General features: G+C 39.9%; 1 protein-coding gene across 2 annotated transcripts in view; it reads left to right on the top strand.

Moving 5' to 3' along the window:
* Nucleotides 1-16,354, top strand: part of CCDC178 (coiled-coil domain containing 178) — a 447,704-nt gene that overhangs the window by 184,895 nt on the left and 246,455 nt on the right. The gene's annotated exons all lie outside the window — the stretch shown is intronic.

The following is a 16,354-nucleotide window of genomic DNA, read 5'->3' as shown; positions in this document are numbered from 1 at the left end:
ACTATCTAGAGGGTTACACAGCCCAGACTTCGGATCTTTTGGTTGCCCATACATATCCACTTTTACCAGCTTTTCTCCTTATCTATGAGATAACCCATGCCAGCTGTTAGAGCACTGCTTTGAGATTGACTTTGGGGGTTGATACAGATTATTGCAGTCATGCCACAAGACGTATGATATTTGTTATATGTTTTCTTCACTGTCACAAGGTAATGGGCCCTAAGATCATTGATAATGTTCCCATCAGTAATCACATATGCCACAGGGATACGGGGCCCACACCTTGCCCACACCTTGCTACCTTGCTCTCAAGTACTTACCTTCTCTAGGGTTTCTGTCTCTAGGGTTTCTGTCTACCTTTGCTTTTCCCCTTCCCCTTCCCCGCCCTCCCTGATAACCTATCTCTCCCTCTATATGGGTTAAAAGATGGAAGTTAAAAAGTAATGTTACACATAAGGTTCTGACATGCTTATGTACCTTGGTACTTGTGTATTTTTGTAATTTTGTATTATTGAACTTTCATTGATCCTGCAAATAAAAAATATGTTCAACCTTAAAAAAAAAAAAAAAAAAAGTTCACTGTGTAGCACTAGTAAAGCAGATCATCGACAGGCAGGTCCGCTCACCCAGCCTTTGGCAATGTAGACTTGTGACCCGCTCACTCATACAGGCTATGCACTGGGAGTCAGTCGGGGGCAGGGATGGTAACTCCGATCTTGCTCTGGGTCTGGAGCAATAGCCACCCATCAGGGCTGATCTCTATAGCAGCAACTCAGCGTGCCTTTCTCAAGATGGATGCCACAGTTCGCAGGGATTCCATTGAGCATGTACAGATGTGCAGGTGTCATAACAGCCAACATGTTTTGCCCAATCAGCATGAGCTTCTTCCAAGATGAATAGAGTCCAAGGTTATCCCGCCTGATTGTTTTTCTGGTGACCCCCATATGTTTTCCAATTTAAAAAAAAATTGTTGTATGCTATACTTTACTTCTAAGCCACGCTCTTCTGGTTCTGAAGCACAGTGAATTAATCTGATTATTACATGGCTGCAGGGGAACCATGGGGCATTAGTCTCTCAGCAGATGACCCAGCCAGAGGGTCAGTTGAAGCATTTTTTCAAGGCCCTAGGTTTACACTATGTTGATCCTGACCGTGCCCACTCAGCAGAAACTAACCTTATGTTAAGTCAAGGTAAACGCACCGTTGAACAATACTGTTCTGATTTATACTGCTGGGCACCTGACTCAGGGTAGAATGACCCCGCTCTAAAAAGCTAGTTCAGGTTAGGCTTATCTGACTCCATCAAAAACTCCTTAGTACACTACCCTGAACCAAAGTAGTTGCATAAAGCCATGCAAGTAGCCATTCATATAGACAGGCATTTAAGGGAACGGCGTACAGAGGTTTGTTTCTTTGCTTCCTAGTACACTGCCCACTTCTTCTCCATCAGACCTTCATGAACCCTCTCGTTCTCTCTAGGAGAAGGAGCCAATGCAAGTTTGCGCTGGCCATATATCCTCTGGGGAAAAGGCTAACGAAGATCCCAGGGACTATAAGGGGCTTATAATGTGGCAACCATGCCCACTTTGTCGCCAGCTACCCTAATAAGCTGGGAAATGCCAAGTGTCTAGTGTGGGTGGGGTCTGCTTCTTTAGACTATACAGTGCCAGGTTCCCCCCAAGATAAACTATTTGTTCCTGCACAACTTAGTTCTGCCAAGTTTTTTTCATCACCTCTCTGCTTTCATAGATTCTGGTTCCGCTAGCAATTTCATTGATAGGGACCTAGCACAGTGTCTACAGATTCCCTTGACTAATGTGCACAGACCCTTTCGAGTCTTAGCTGTTGATAACGCTCCCTTGTCCTTGGGCCTGGTCACCTTATGCACTGTACCTATTACCCTGACCTGGCTGCTGATTGGCCAAAGCATGCACCTGACCTGTGTGCTTTGGTCAATCACAGCGTGAGGTGCTGTGAGAACCATGATTGACTAAAGGCAGGGTGCCTTTGGCCAATCATGGCTCAGGTGCTAAGTCCAGTACAGTCAGTGTAATATATATATATATATATATATATATATATATATATATATATATATATATATATATATAATAGAGTACAGAGTTTATAGTGCAGTCAGTGTCGTATATATAATACAGTGCAGAGTATATAGTGCAGTTAGTGTAGTATATATAATACAATGCAGAGTATATAGTGCAGTCAGTGTAGTGTATATAATACAGTGCATTGTATATAGTGCAGTCAGTGTAGCATATATAATGCAGTGCAGTCAGTGTAGTGTATATAATAAAGTTCAGAGTATATAGTGCATTCAGTGTACTGTATATAATACAGTTCATTGTATATAGTGCAGTCAATGTAGTATGTAGTATATATAATGCAGTTGTTGGGGTCTGCAGGCGGGGGTCTTAGTGAAATCTGGAAGCCCCCTTTGACAAGGAGGCCCCCAGATCCCGCCCCCCCCGTGTGAATGTGTATCGAGTACATTATACCCCTACCCATTCCCCCAAAAAGTGTCAAAAAGTAAAAACCCCAAGAGACAGTTTTTGACAAGGTCTTTATTAAAAAAGAAAATGTGTCCCGCAATGTAAATCCACCTTCAATCCCCCGCCCAACGGACCCGGAAAATAGCAAAAATGCTCCGCTATGGGAGGCCTCCCGCCGACTGCTGTCTCTTTGCTTTGACAGCTCTTGTATAGGCAAGGGTGGGGCCATACAGTGACATAACCTGGTGACTTGCCTATTTCTGACGTGTGACTAAATGCACCCGAGAAGAGGAGAATCCAGGCTGCTCTGTGCAAATCCACTGCAACAGAGCAGGTGAGTATAACAGGTTTGTCATTTTCATAGGAAAAAAAATAGCCTTTATAATCTATGTCACATGTCAATACTTTCTTTTTGGACCAAATAATGCTTGTAAGACCACTCATGACTCTCTTTAAGATAAATGTGTGACTACATACCATAATATGTATATAATATATTTCTCAACAATGAATGATAGGTGTGTCATTCTACCTATATGTTGGTATATATCCATTTACATTATGAAACATAAATAATGGTACCTCTAACCAAAAATAAGATAAAAATTATTTTCGCATTAGAGGCTAATTTTGCACCAGAATTTTTTAGTATGAAATTTATATTCTCTTTTTTTGCTCAAGCCATTCCTAGATTATTATATCTCACTTACCTTGACTGCATTGAATCTACATCTTGTCAGCTGTCAATTTCAAAAGATGCACTGGGCTACCTGTATCATGTATCCTGTCCACATAACAATCTAGTGAACGGCAGAGCCTGCACGGCAACTAAAATTCTAATAACTCCATTGTGGGTGGAAAGAAGGTTGGACTTGTGTCTGCTGTCAATGCACATAATAAGAAGAGATCTTTAAGATTCAGCCAATGTTCAGGCCTTTCTGCATTGTGCATGGTATGCCTGACTAGCAACCATTAAAGCCGCGTACACACGGGCAGACTGTCTGGCCAACTTAGTCCGTCAAAACACATTTCAGCGGACAGTCCGCTCGTGTGTGGGCTTCAGCGGACTTTTTCAGCGTGCAGTCTGGCGGACTAAGTATTTCGGAATTTCCGTAATATTGTCCGTCGTACTTTGGTTTCAGCAGACAATCCGCTCGTGAGTAGGCTAGTTCGACGGACTAAGTATGGCGCTTGCTCAGAAAGGATTTACACGGCGAAAGGTTGCATTGCTGTGTATTGGACTTCCTATTTCTAGTCCCGTCGTACGTGCCGTACACGTCATCGCGCAAACTTTCGACGGACTGTTTTGCATCCGTGTGTGGTCAAGTCCGTTCATTCGAAAGTAGGACGGACTGTCCGTCGGATTGTCTGACGGACTAAGTTGGCCATACAGTCCGCCCGTGTGTACGCGGCTTAAGGCATTTTTGAATGCAAGGCAACTGATGGACACAATGGGCCTGGTTCAAGACTTAGCCATTGCTTTGACTACCCTGCAAAAAAAGTACAACATTAATTTGCTGGTGCATTGTTAAGTGTAAATGACCAAAATGAAAAGTTAAGGTGAACCTTTATAAGGTAAAACAAGAAATCCAGCTTTTGTGGCAATATTCAACTTTGATCCACTGATTTCCTCCTGCAGTACTTTGTTCTGCCATTAGATCTGATGCCAACATCATTCTACCAACTTCCCGTGAGCCCAGTTCATTCTGCACTTGCCTTAGCCCTTGATTGGATAGTAAAAGGAGAAACTGCACAGTGATGAGCACAGTGATCAGCTCCGCCCCTCTGCTTTCTCTATCAGCTTGCTTCACGTCAGCACATGAACTGATTGGTTCCTTCCTCTCACACTCCAGTCCTGCTGTAAGGAGACTCCAAGAGAGCGATACTAGGTCATATATATATATATATATATATATATATATATATATATATATATAGGTACTTACATTGCTGGATTTACAAAAAATACTTTTAATGATACATTAACCGCTTGCCGACCAGCACACACCCATTTACGTCGGCAGAATGGCACTGGTAGGCAAAAGGGCATACAGGTATGTCCCCTTTAAGAAGCGGTGTCTCGATGTCTGCTGGATGCCCACAATCGTGTCACAGAGAGGAAGAATGGGGAGTTGCTTTTGTAAACAAAGCATTTCTCCGTTCCGCCTAGTGACAGGACAGAGACACTGCTCTCTGTCATCGAGAGCAGTGATCACTGTCCTGTGTGTTAAAGCCCAGCCCCCTCACAGTTAGAATCACTCCCTAGGACACACTTAGCCCCTCACTGCCAGTGAAATTTACACAGTAATCAATGCATTATACTGATCGCTGTATAAATGACAATGGTCCCAAAATAGTGTGAAAAGTGTTCGATCTGTGCTCCATAATGTCGCAGTCCCAATAAAAATCACAGCTCACCGCCATTACTAATAAGATAAAATCCCCTATTTTGTAGACGCTATCAATTTTACACAAACTAATCAATATATGCTTATTGTGATTTATTTATTTTTTAACCAAAAATATGTAGAAGAATACATATCGGCCTAAACTGAGAAAAAAAAGTAAAAAGTCATTTTTTTTTTCCAAATTGTCGCTCTTTTTTTTGTTTATAGCACAAAAAATAAAAAACGCAGAGGCAATCAAAAAGCACCAAAAGTAAGCTCTATTTGTGGGGAAAAAAGGATGTCAATTTTGTTTGGGTACAACGTCGCATAACTGCGCAATTGTCAGTTAAAGTGACGCAATGACGAATCGCAAAAAGTGCTCTGGTCGGGAAAGGGGTAAAATCCTCCGGGGCTGAAGTGGTTAATGATTACAGTACTGCATTCATTTGTGTATTTAATATCTACGTAGAGTTCAACTTTAAAGATGAGACAAAATAAATAATAGCTGCTAACATAACATTAAAGTGTTACTAAACCCACAACAGTAAAATCAGTCTGTATATGCAGTAATGCATGCTTGTTATACTCACTGTGGAACCTAAAGGGTAAATCCTTTGCCTTGTGTATAAAGGCTGTTTGATCCTGTCTCTCTGATCCTCCTCTTCTTCCACTATCTCCAAAAAAGAACCTGATATTTACAGAGCCAGGGGACAGGCTGCACATGCTCAGTTTGGTGTGTATTGCTAGAGAGTTTTTTTTTTTCATGAGAGGGTACATGTGATCAGCACAGGGCCAATCAGCACTGTCCAGACATGTCCAGAGGATCAAGGGAGAATGAAAACTCCTCTTACAAGCTTTACTAGGAACTGATAGAAGACACAAGGCTGATATATACTGCTGATGAGAAAAGGCATTTATCCGTTTATATTTACTAAAGTAATTTCCATGTTCTGTGTACTGTGAGAGACCAGATATAGTGAATGCAGGTTCTGGGTTTAGTAACACTTTAATCTGGGTTTATTTATTAAAGGAGTGGAATTTATTTACTTGGAAAAGTGAATGTTCGCTGAACTTCGTAAATAATGTGAAGCTGTGTTCACTTCACCTAATCATTTGTGAGGAAAAATCTTGTATGTATTTTTCAATGCACATCTTCATCTTTTTACTAAGCTCAAAGAGCATTCACTTTGTTAAGTGAACAGATTCTCCCTAGTAAATCAACCCCATTGAGCCTGATACATGGTTTCTAAGAACAAGCAGGTATAGCACTATGATAATTATTGTTTTAATTTAAAATCAATGGTAAACAAAGTAAAGCTATTTAATTATTGCGTTGCAGTTATTTGTGTTGTACGATGTGTATTGCCTACATAGTAAAGAACAGCTTGGCATACTTGCAAAGTCACAAAGAAGACAGGAACACTCTTGAGATATAGGGATTCACTAATTAGTGGTGTAGAAGTACAGGTAGCACTTACAGAACATTACACCCCCAGGGATTCTTGTGAGCTTCTCTGCAACCTTAGAGCGTCATGTAGACTTATGGCTGCCTTTCTATATTTCTTTTCATCCCTTGAAGGCTACATTAGCTTTCTTAGCAATTGTTTATGCTCAGCTCTGTTTCCCACAGAGGAAGCAGAGTAGTGCTGTTTGCAACATTCATTGAACTCTATAGAGAGCACCGCTGTCTTTCTACAAGGGAGCTATGCATCAGCGGTCTATTTAACTCAGTACAAGGAGTCTGTTGACTTGTTCTTTGTGGCACAGACTTATAACCTCCATATAAATGGGCAAGAAATTAAATGTGAATTATTCTTAGGCATGAATTGACTCAACTCACCAGCATCTGCTTATAGCCAAAATAACAGTTTTGGTTGGAATCACACTGTAAAGTAAATATATTTCATAAATAATTTGTAATTTCTTATAGCATACACTGTCAATACAATGCATATGTGGTCAAGATGAGGAATGTATTTAGAACCATACCCTAGTCATGGGCGCCGTCAATAAATTAGTTTAGTTCTTTTCCGTTACGGTTCGTATTAAAATTAATTCGTACTTCGTATTTCGTGTCCGAAATTCAATTTCAATTCGTACGAAATACGAATTGTCGTTAGGTTCGTTAACTTGTACGAACGTTCATTATGATGAATTTAAAGGCAAAAATATACCTCAATATGACAGTCGATGCTGATGGAAGTTCAGTTTTTATCCGGAATACGAAATTCCGTTGAAGAATTTCCTATCCGAAATACGAATTTTCATTAGATGAGGGGCTCCCACCATCCCTGTGCTGTGCTGACTTCCTCCTGGGGATTCATAAACAAAAGTTCACATTTCGTACAAAATTCGGACGCATGGCAATTTGTATTTCGGATCCTCCCAAATGTACGAATTTAGAGAAATTTGTACGAATTTGAGATTCGTACGAAACGAATTGCACATGTCTACCTTAAACTGGCTTTTTCCATCTGGATGCTAAAGCCTAGTACACATGTGTGTATGGCAGCCGGTCTGACAGCCAAACAGCTGGCTTCTGTCGAACGAGCATGCTGGAAAACCAGCAGCCGACTGGCTCCTAATAAGCGCTCTCAGCCAATGGCTGAGAGTTCTGACCGGATTGTTCTGGTGTCGGTGGGGGTTGGTGCCACCCCCCTGTCAGAACAGAGGGGTGCTGATCGGAGTGTTCTGGTGGGGGTTGGTGCCATCCCCTTGTCAGAACAGGGGGATGGCTGAAAGTGCTGACTGGAGTGTTCTGGTGTGGGTGGGGGTGTTGGTGCCATCCCCCTGTCAGAACACAATAGAACAGCAGGGGAGATCACATCGAAGCTGTCAGATTTTTTTTCGTTCAACCTTCTGTGTTGAACGAAAAAAAAAACTAGTAGTGTATACTAGGCTAAAGAGTAGGGGATACATGTTTCTGATTCCAGGGCACAATAGAGTATTCTTGGAACAGTTTGCCGTCTCCCTGTCAGAACACAATAGAACAGCAGGAGAGCTCGCTGTACTAACATCGGAGCTGTCAGGTTTTTTTTCGTTTAACCTATTGGGTTGAACAAAAAAAGCTATTGGTGTATACTAGTAGGGGATACATGTTTCTGATTCCAGGCCACGATAGATTATTCATGGAGCAGAGTCTGCTCACCTTACTTGTCAGCTAATCTAAAACTGCTTGCCATGCACATTACAATCTCCTTTAGATTTACAAAAACTGTGTAATGAGAGACCCTACATAAATAAATCACACTTTGTTAGAAAGACCCTTGCACTACATAGTAGATTGGAGATCTAAAGTAGATGTACAATCACATTACAATGCGTATGATCATTTTAAGCTTGCCAGCTCCACTAGGGGACTAGAAGAGTGTCACTACTAAGATTTTGCTCACTTTGATGTGGGGGGGGGGGGGGGGGGGTTTATGAAAATGTCTTAAAGTGTTAGTAAAGGCTCGTTTATGAAAAAAAAAAAAAGTGTTAGTAAAGGCTAATTATAACTATTTCCTGCTCTCTTCCTCCTCCTGCATACCCTGTTTAAAAAACGTACCTTTTTTAATCTGGTCCAGTCACGTGATTTAGCAGGTCTGGCCCCCCTTTGTCAGGGAGCACCCGACAATGGCTGCGAATTCCCAGAGCCATGACATCACCCATAGGCTTACATGACCCATCTGTTGCCAGCGCTCACTTCTCTCCCTTGCAGCAGCCACTCATTGACATCAGGGAGCCAGAGCTGCTGTATCATGTGACCAGACTGGATTAAAAAATGTAAGTACGCAGATCTTTTCTATATAGGTATTCAGGATAGCTAGGATGAGGGAATGTTTTTAAGAATTGCTATAGTTATCCCTTATGTCGCGTACACACGGGCGGACTGTATGGCCTACTTAGTCCGCCGAAACACATTTCAGCGGACAGTCCGCTCGTGTGTGGGCTTCAGCGGACTTTTTCAGCGTGCAGTCTGGCGTACTAAGTATTTCGGATTTTTGGAAATTCTGTCCGTCGTACTTTGGTTTCAGCGGACAATCCGCTCGTCAGTAGGCTAGTTCGACGGACTAAGAATGGCGCATGCTCAGAAAGGATTTACACGGTGGAAAGGTGCATTGCTGTGTATTAGACTTCCTATTTCTAGTCCCGTCGTATGTGCTGTACACGTCATCGCGCAAGCTTTCGACGGACTGTTTGTGCATCCGTGTGTGGTCAAGTCCGTTCATTCGAAAGTATGACGGACAGTCCGTCGGATTGTATGACGGACTAAGTAGGCCATACAGTCCGCCCGTGTGTACGCGGCTTAACTTTTTTTTCAGAAAAAAAGGGATATCTTTTGGAACCCTGCTGAGCTTCTAATGCCTCTGAGAAATGTAAAAATGTATTGAAACTGGCCGTGCCATTGAATTTGCTTTATATACAATGTATACAGAATGAATACTTCTAATCAGAAGTTTCTACATAATATTAAACATACTGACATATCGATCAGGATAAATATTGCAATATTATTGTTTTTCTGTAGTTTTTGAATTTTTCTCTATTTTCTGATGCTCTGCTTATGTTGAGTTTTATGGAAATAACATCACGCAATAGTTGATTTTGTTAGACACCCTTTCTTTTGGTAACTATATTTGTTGTTTGAGATGCTAATTTTCCTTCAGTGCCATAACATCATGTTATTTTGATAACATCTTTTTGGCAAGACATAAAATGTGTCATGGGGACGGCTAACCTGAAATGCACAGTTTCATAGATCTGCTGTCTCTAGAAAAAAAAAATACATGTAAAAGTTGATTTACACATAATCAGGAGCTCTTAATATGAATATGCATACGTTTTGAATAGATGACTATGTAAAAGACTTCAGGTTACTACACCATTATAGCATGAGTACCATGAATTGTCTTCTATCTTTAATTCATATAACAAACTATTTATTTCTAGGATTTGCCTGTATGAGGTTGGATGTGCATCATTTTGTAATGGGAAAGGGCATCCTTTTGAGTAGCCTTTTCTGCCAGAGGCAGAAGTTCATTCCTCCTGATACTCTGGGTCAGATAGTGTTCAAGACACAACATGAAACTACAAGTTTATTTCTCCCTTATATTCTATATAGTGAATAGAAGATACCGACTGGATAAGTTATTTGAAACACATCCATGTTATATTTTATGGCACCAATTAGTACTGGTATCTAAGCAACCATTCGTAGCATTGGGTAGGTGTTCATTACTGTCGTTTTTTTTGTTAATGTTTTAGATATGCTTGTACATTTTAAAATGAATGTTGTAAATAACTGAAACCACATAGCAGAAAGTAGGACCAAGGAGCTCAACTTGCAATGTAAATGAATACATTGCTTTATAAAAAAACAAATTTGGTGTACAGATGATGTATGTTTCAGAGATATTGCATCCTTCCTCATGAAAGATGAACTACTTATGAAATGTATGCTACCTGTACACTGCTTTGTGTTATGCAAATAATTAGGCTCCTACTATTTATTTAAACACAGGTTGAGATCCTTAGTCTAAATTTCCCCTACCTAAATGCCTTCTCTACTTAAATTTTTGTATATGAAGAAGGCTTTCAACAGAATAGATTGGTGTTGTTCAGTACTCATCCCCAAAAGATTTGTATTCACTGAGCAGTTCTTACACACATAGCATTTATACAGTCCCCACAGTCACCATTTATTTTTATTTTATTTTTGAAAATCTGTTTATTGAGTTTTGTAACATTTAACAGCAAAAAACAAAGACAACTAACAAAACCAAATTAACAAGAAGAGAGAAAAAAAAAAAGCACAGTCACCATTTTTAATATAAAGTTATCCTTCTAAAACCTACCTAATATAAATAATACTAAACAAGGTTGTCATCTGTCTCCCTTACTGTTTGCTCAGTGCATGGAACCCCTGCCAGCTTAGGCATTCTTCTAACCTTTAGGCAGTTTCGGGTATCCAAGCTGGCAATCGAGTTTGTTTGCTGATACCATGTTTTTTCCAATCCTAAAACCTTGCTTCCTGACTAAAGCTAGCCACACACTAGTAGATTTTCCAATTGTTTGTATGAACATTCATATGAACTTTCAGAGTACATTCGATGACTTGATTAATGTCTTTTGAAAGTACCTAAACATTTTATTTGCTTTTAACAAAAAGCACATTCAATATTGGAAATGTGTTCATCAAAATGTTTTTTTCATCCTGCTCGTTTACATTTTTTTCTTACTGTAATAGAAAATGAATGTCAATTTGATCTGACTAACATCCTACAATGAAAACTTTGAACAAAATTCTACTAGTGTTTCACCAGCTTTACTTTACCTAACTTATACATTTTGGAGAAATTTACAGTGTAAAATATAGTGCAAATGATTTGTACTAGTTTATTATTAAATTATTTAAATTATTCTGGAAAGGGCCAGAAGTATTTGAGAACATGTCTAGCTTCCCCCTCAAAAGCTTCACAAATAAATGTAAGCCCTTCTTTGTCATCTTTGAGTCTCATGTGTTTATGGAGGCATTTTGTCATGCTTTTAAAGTTGTTTTCTAACATTTTTCTTTGTGGGGTTGTGCCTACTTACATATATAATGCCTTGTACACACAGTCGGACATTCCGACAACAAAATATGTCAGATTTTTTCAGACGGATTTTGTCCTAAACTGGTGTTGCATACACACGGTCGAACAAAGTTGTCAGAAAATCTGATCGTTCGGAACCTGATGACGTTCATTTGTTACAACGGGACTACGTTGAGGCTAGTAGCCAATAGCTTTGGTCTCGTAATTTGATCTGAGAATGTGTGACACTTTGTCCGATCGGAATTCTCTACAAACGATTGGAAAAGTCAGATCAGATTTTTTTGTCGGAAAATTTGAGATCCTGGAAAAAGTCAGATAGAGCCAGCACACGATCGGATTTTCCGACAATATAATCCGATCTGACCTTTTCCGTCTGAATTTCCAACCATGTGTACAGGGCATACGAGAGCTGACGAGGACCTTCAGTCACTTGGCAGAATAGTTGTAAAGCTGAAATACTTTTTAGCATGATCAAAGAACCAAGGGGGTCTGGTCCCCAGTCTACTGCTGTCACCATGAAGAGGCTATAATGTTGTATGAAGCACAACATCCATGCTTACCTGAGGAGTTGAAAAAAAAATCATATAATTTGTACGCAGTTTCATTTACTTATGTGTTATGGGTAACATTACATAACTACAACTTATCAATGGCAGAAACATTTCCATTTATGGGACACACTGGGGGGAGGGGAGATTTACAAAAACTGGAGCAGACAGAATCTAGAGCAGTTGTGCATAGTAACCAATCAGCTTTTAGCCTCTGATTGTTCAGAGCTTGTTAAGCATTGTAAAGCTAGACACTGATTGCCCCGCACAACTGCTTCAGATTCTGTTTGCTCCGGTCTTAATAAAGTCCTCTCTACACTATATTTCTATGGAATATTAAACACCACCAGTTACAGTGGCAACACCCCTTTTGAAGCCTGTCATCTTTCGCTCTTGATGACTGAGTACCAGTTCCTGCCAACAGTATGCTACCATTTTTTTGAACTGTGACACTTTGGGATTGATTTACTAAAGGAAAATATTCTGTTCATTTTTAAAAAGAACTTTCTCTAGACACAAAAATGTTCCCTCAGTAAGTGTGATCATTTTACTTTGAGAAGAATACCCAAGTTGGGTACAAGGAAAATAATAGAAAATAAAAAAACAGTATTTTTGTTTTTACATGATTAGATGATTGAAGTCTGCTGACCTTCACACTACTTACTTAGCTAAGGGAAAACACCCTTGCAAAGTTAAAATTCCATTGTAAACTGAACAGCCAATTTGCCTTTAGTGAATCAACCCCTATATCCCCATTATCATATAATTGCTTTTCTTTAATATATACAGATATAGAAACAGATGAAACATTTGTCCTTTTGGGCCAAAATTTACAGTACATCTATAATACATATATGTATGTATGTCTCTCGTTGGGTATCAAGAAATGATCAGCCTTCACATATGCTGGCCTTTTTTAAATATCACATTTGCCAACCAAAGTAAACCTAGAGGAGTGGAAATGCATTCTTGAATATAAATCCAGGGTATTGCTGACTGTCCCGAGTGGAAGAAAATCATGGTCCCAAAAACCATTAAAGAATATATTAAACTTCAAAGGAAATTTGCTTTATTATGTGTGCACATACTCTGCTATTTTTAGTTGTGAATCTTGGGGTGCTTTGTCTGCTTGCCCTAACTTTGCCCACAGATTTTTTTCCTGATCCTAGGATGGCACTTTTCAACAAGGCTTTGCCTTTACTGGGCAAGCATCCATACAAATTGGACATGCTGATCTGCCAGAGAGGCAGATGCTTGGTAGCCAAAGATTGAAAATCTGAAATGTGTCTCGTACTGTCATATTTGAAAATGTGGGATCATCAGTCAGTCTTATTGGTAAAAACATACAGTTCTTTTATTTTCAAAACAGGTGAACAGAAAACAGCTTATCTTTAGCAAACAAACAAAAAAAGAGTCCCTCAACTTTTGGAACAAACATAAAGGGTTGGCTCACTGCCAGCCACTCTTATCCCTTAACAAGGTTTTTGGAGGCCCTTGTCTGCCTCAAGGGTCCTGAAGAGGAAATCTCCACAGTTCCACAACTGTGCATCAACCATAAGCTATCCCACATTGCTCACTCAGCTGTGTTCTGCTCTACCAACACCTCACAGACAGGTGCTGGTTGTTTCCTCTTCCTTTTCTGGATAACCCCTTCAGGACTGAAGTTTACATAATCAGGGTTTGGAGGTTCTTTTCACAACCAAAAGGTCTCTCCGAACCTTTGAATCCTGGGTCCCTAATGAGGGACCAGAGACTACTAAAAATCAATTCTCTCTTTTCCAATAAGACTACCCCGGAACCCCTCATCCTGCATGGGTAAATACCCAGTGCACAAAAATGTCTTTAAACCATCTCCCTTAAATAGACCACACACCGAATAGTGGGGAAATTTACCTGTTCGGGGCTTACCACTGACATTCTGTACACTACATATAGGACTCACAAGTTAAGTAGATCTGTTATCTAACAAAAAGGCTAAACGTAATCACTTCTTCAGCTCTGGAAGGTTTAACCCGCTTCACGACCAGGCCATTTTTTGCAATACGGCACTGTGTTAATTTAACTGACAATTGCACTGATGTGCAGCGCTGTACCCAAATAAAATGAATGTCCCTTTTTCCCCACAAATAGAGCTTTATTTTGGTAGTATTTGATCACCTCTGTGGTTTTTATTTTTGTGCTATAAGCAAAAAAATGCAAACAATTTTGAAAAAAAAAAAAAACAATATTTTTTTACTTTCTGCTTTAAAACATACCCAATAAAAAAGTAAATAATCAAATTTCTTCATCAATTTATGCCAATATGTATTCTGTTACATATTTTTGGTAACAAAAATTCCAATAAGCATTTATTGATTGGTTTGCGCAAAAGTTATAGCATCTACAATCTATGGGATATATATTTGGAATTTTAATTTATTCATTCATTTTTACTAGTAATGGTGGCAATTAGCAGCTTATAGAGGGACTGCGATATTGCGATGGACAAATCATCCGCCGGTGCCTGTTGACTGGCTCCCGCTGTGTCCAGTCACAGCAGGAGTGGGGTTGCCCAAGACCCGGACCTGTAGAATCATGCGGCTGCTACGTCCTATGTACGTGGAGCGGTTAGCAAGAGGTTAAAGTGATAGTAAACCTTCATTTTTTTTTCAAAAAATAACACATTCCTATACTTACCTGCTCTGTGCAATCACCTTGCACAGAGCAGCCCGGTCCTCTTCTTCTGGGGTCCTCTGCGGCCACTCCGGGCCCCTCCTCTTCATCCAGTGCCCCCAGGGAAAGCCACTTTCCCTGGGGGCACCTGTGCGGGCTTGCTCTCGAATCCCACTGCTGCATCAATTGACACAGACAGTGGGACTCGGCCCTGCTCCCCACTTCTGTGTCACAGGAATTGATTTATTGCAGCGGGAGCCAACGGCTCCTGTTGCTATCAATCTGTCCAAAGAGGAGAGAGACAGCACCTGGAGCCGTTCCTCCTGTGCACGTTGCTGGATCGGACCAGACTCAGGTAAGAAAAAGGGGGTCTGCAGCACAGAATTTTTTTCACCTTAATGCATAGAATGCATTAGGATGAAAAACCTTGAGGCATTAGAACCTCTTTAAATCCATAAAGCCACAAGTGTATTTTCATTTTATACTCAGCTCATTATCTCTAAAAGTTATATACTATCATGGCATAAGAAATATTGAAGGAAGCATTCAAGCTGATTTACCGCATTGCATTGAAGCTGAGAAGAAATATCACTCAAAGTTATGGAGACATTATGAAAACATAATTTATAACTATTTATCGTCTAGAGTTGATCAACATTTTGATTAGTGGATTAACTAAAGGCAAAACTTTTTTTCTTAATTTTGAATAGAGTAAGGCAGGGTTTTAACCCCTGACAGTTTTTCTTTTTTTGCCATCGGTGTCCCATAGGGGAGATTTACCCTCACTTCCTGTCCAATAGCCAAAACAAGAAATGAGTGGAAATCCCTCCAAAGTGAGGAAATCCTGGGTACTGTTCGGATGTTACTTTCACTTTTGATAACAGTAAACAGAACAATCAGAGAGGGTGAATCTCCTTAATGGGGCCACAAACAGCAATAGAAGCTCACAGTAAAGGTGTCAGTGTGTTGCCTGACCAATATATTAACAATACAAACAAATGGCCACTGCCCCACCTATAACTGTCCTTTGCAGCAAGGGGCACTGGAAGGACAATGTTTTTCAAATAAAACTAAAGCAATTTCCAAGCTCCTAAAAACGGCCAGGTGCTCTAATCCCTTTCTACTCTATCCAAACCTAAAAAAATATTGCCTTTAGTTACATTTTAAAGTGGTTCTAAAAATCAAGATTTTTTTATCTTAATGCATTCCCTGCATTAAGGTAAAAAATATATCAGCAGTTGTATCACCACCCTCACCTCCCTTACCCCACCCCCCCCAACCTCCCTAAAAACTTGTACTTGAGTCCATTTTTGATCCAGTGCTATGCCCATCTGCAGCAACGATCTCCCCTCTTCTTCTCACAGGAAGTGAGTTAGTGCACTTACACCCCCTTCCTGCCCAGACCAATTTTCAGCTTTCAGCGTTCTCACAGTTTGAATGACAATTACTCAGTCATGCAACACTGTACCAATATAAGACTTGTGTCCTTTTTTCACACAAATAGAGGTAGTGTTTTATTCTTTTTTTTTTTTTTTTTTTGTGCTATAAATTTTAAAAAGCATACATTTTGTGAAAAAATTGCCTTTTCTTTGTTTCTGTCATAAAATTTTACTAATTAGTAATTTTTCTTCATAAATTTTGCCCAAAATTTATACTGCTACATATCCTTGGTAAAAATAACCCAA

The sequence above is a fragment of the Lithobates pipiens genome, unplaced genomic scaffold (assembly GCF_037356315.1).
Source record: "Lithobates pipiens isolate NorthernLeopardFrog02 unplaced genomic scaffold, aLitPip1_a1.2 Scaffold_19, whole genome shotgun sequence".
Lineage (NCBI taxonomy): Eukaryota > Metazoa > Chordata > Amphibia > Anura > Ranidae > Lithobates > Lithobates pipiens.
Note: the sequence above shows the minus strand (reverse complement) of the source record. Positions and strands in the feature narration are given on the sequence as shown.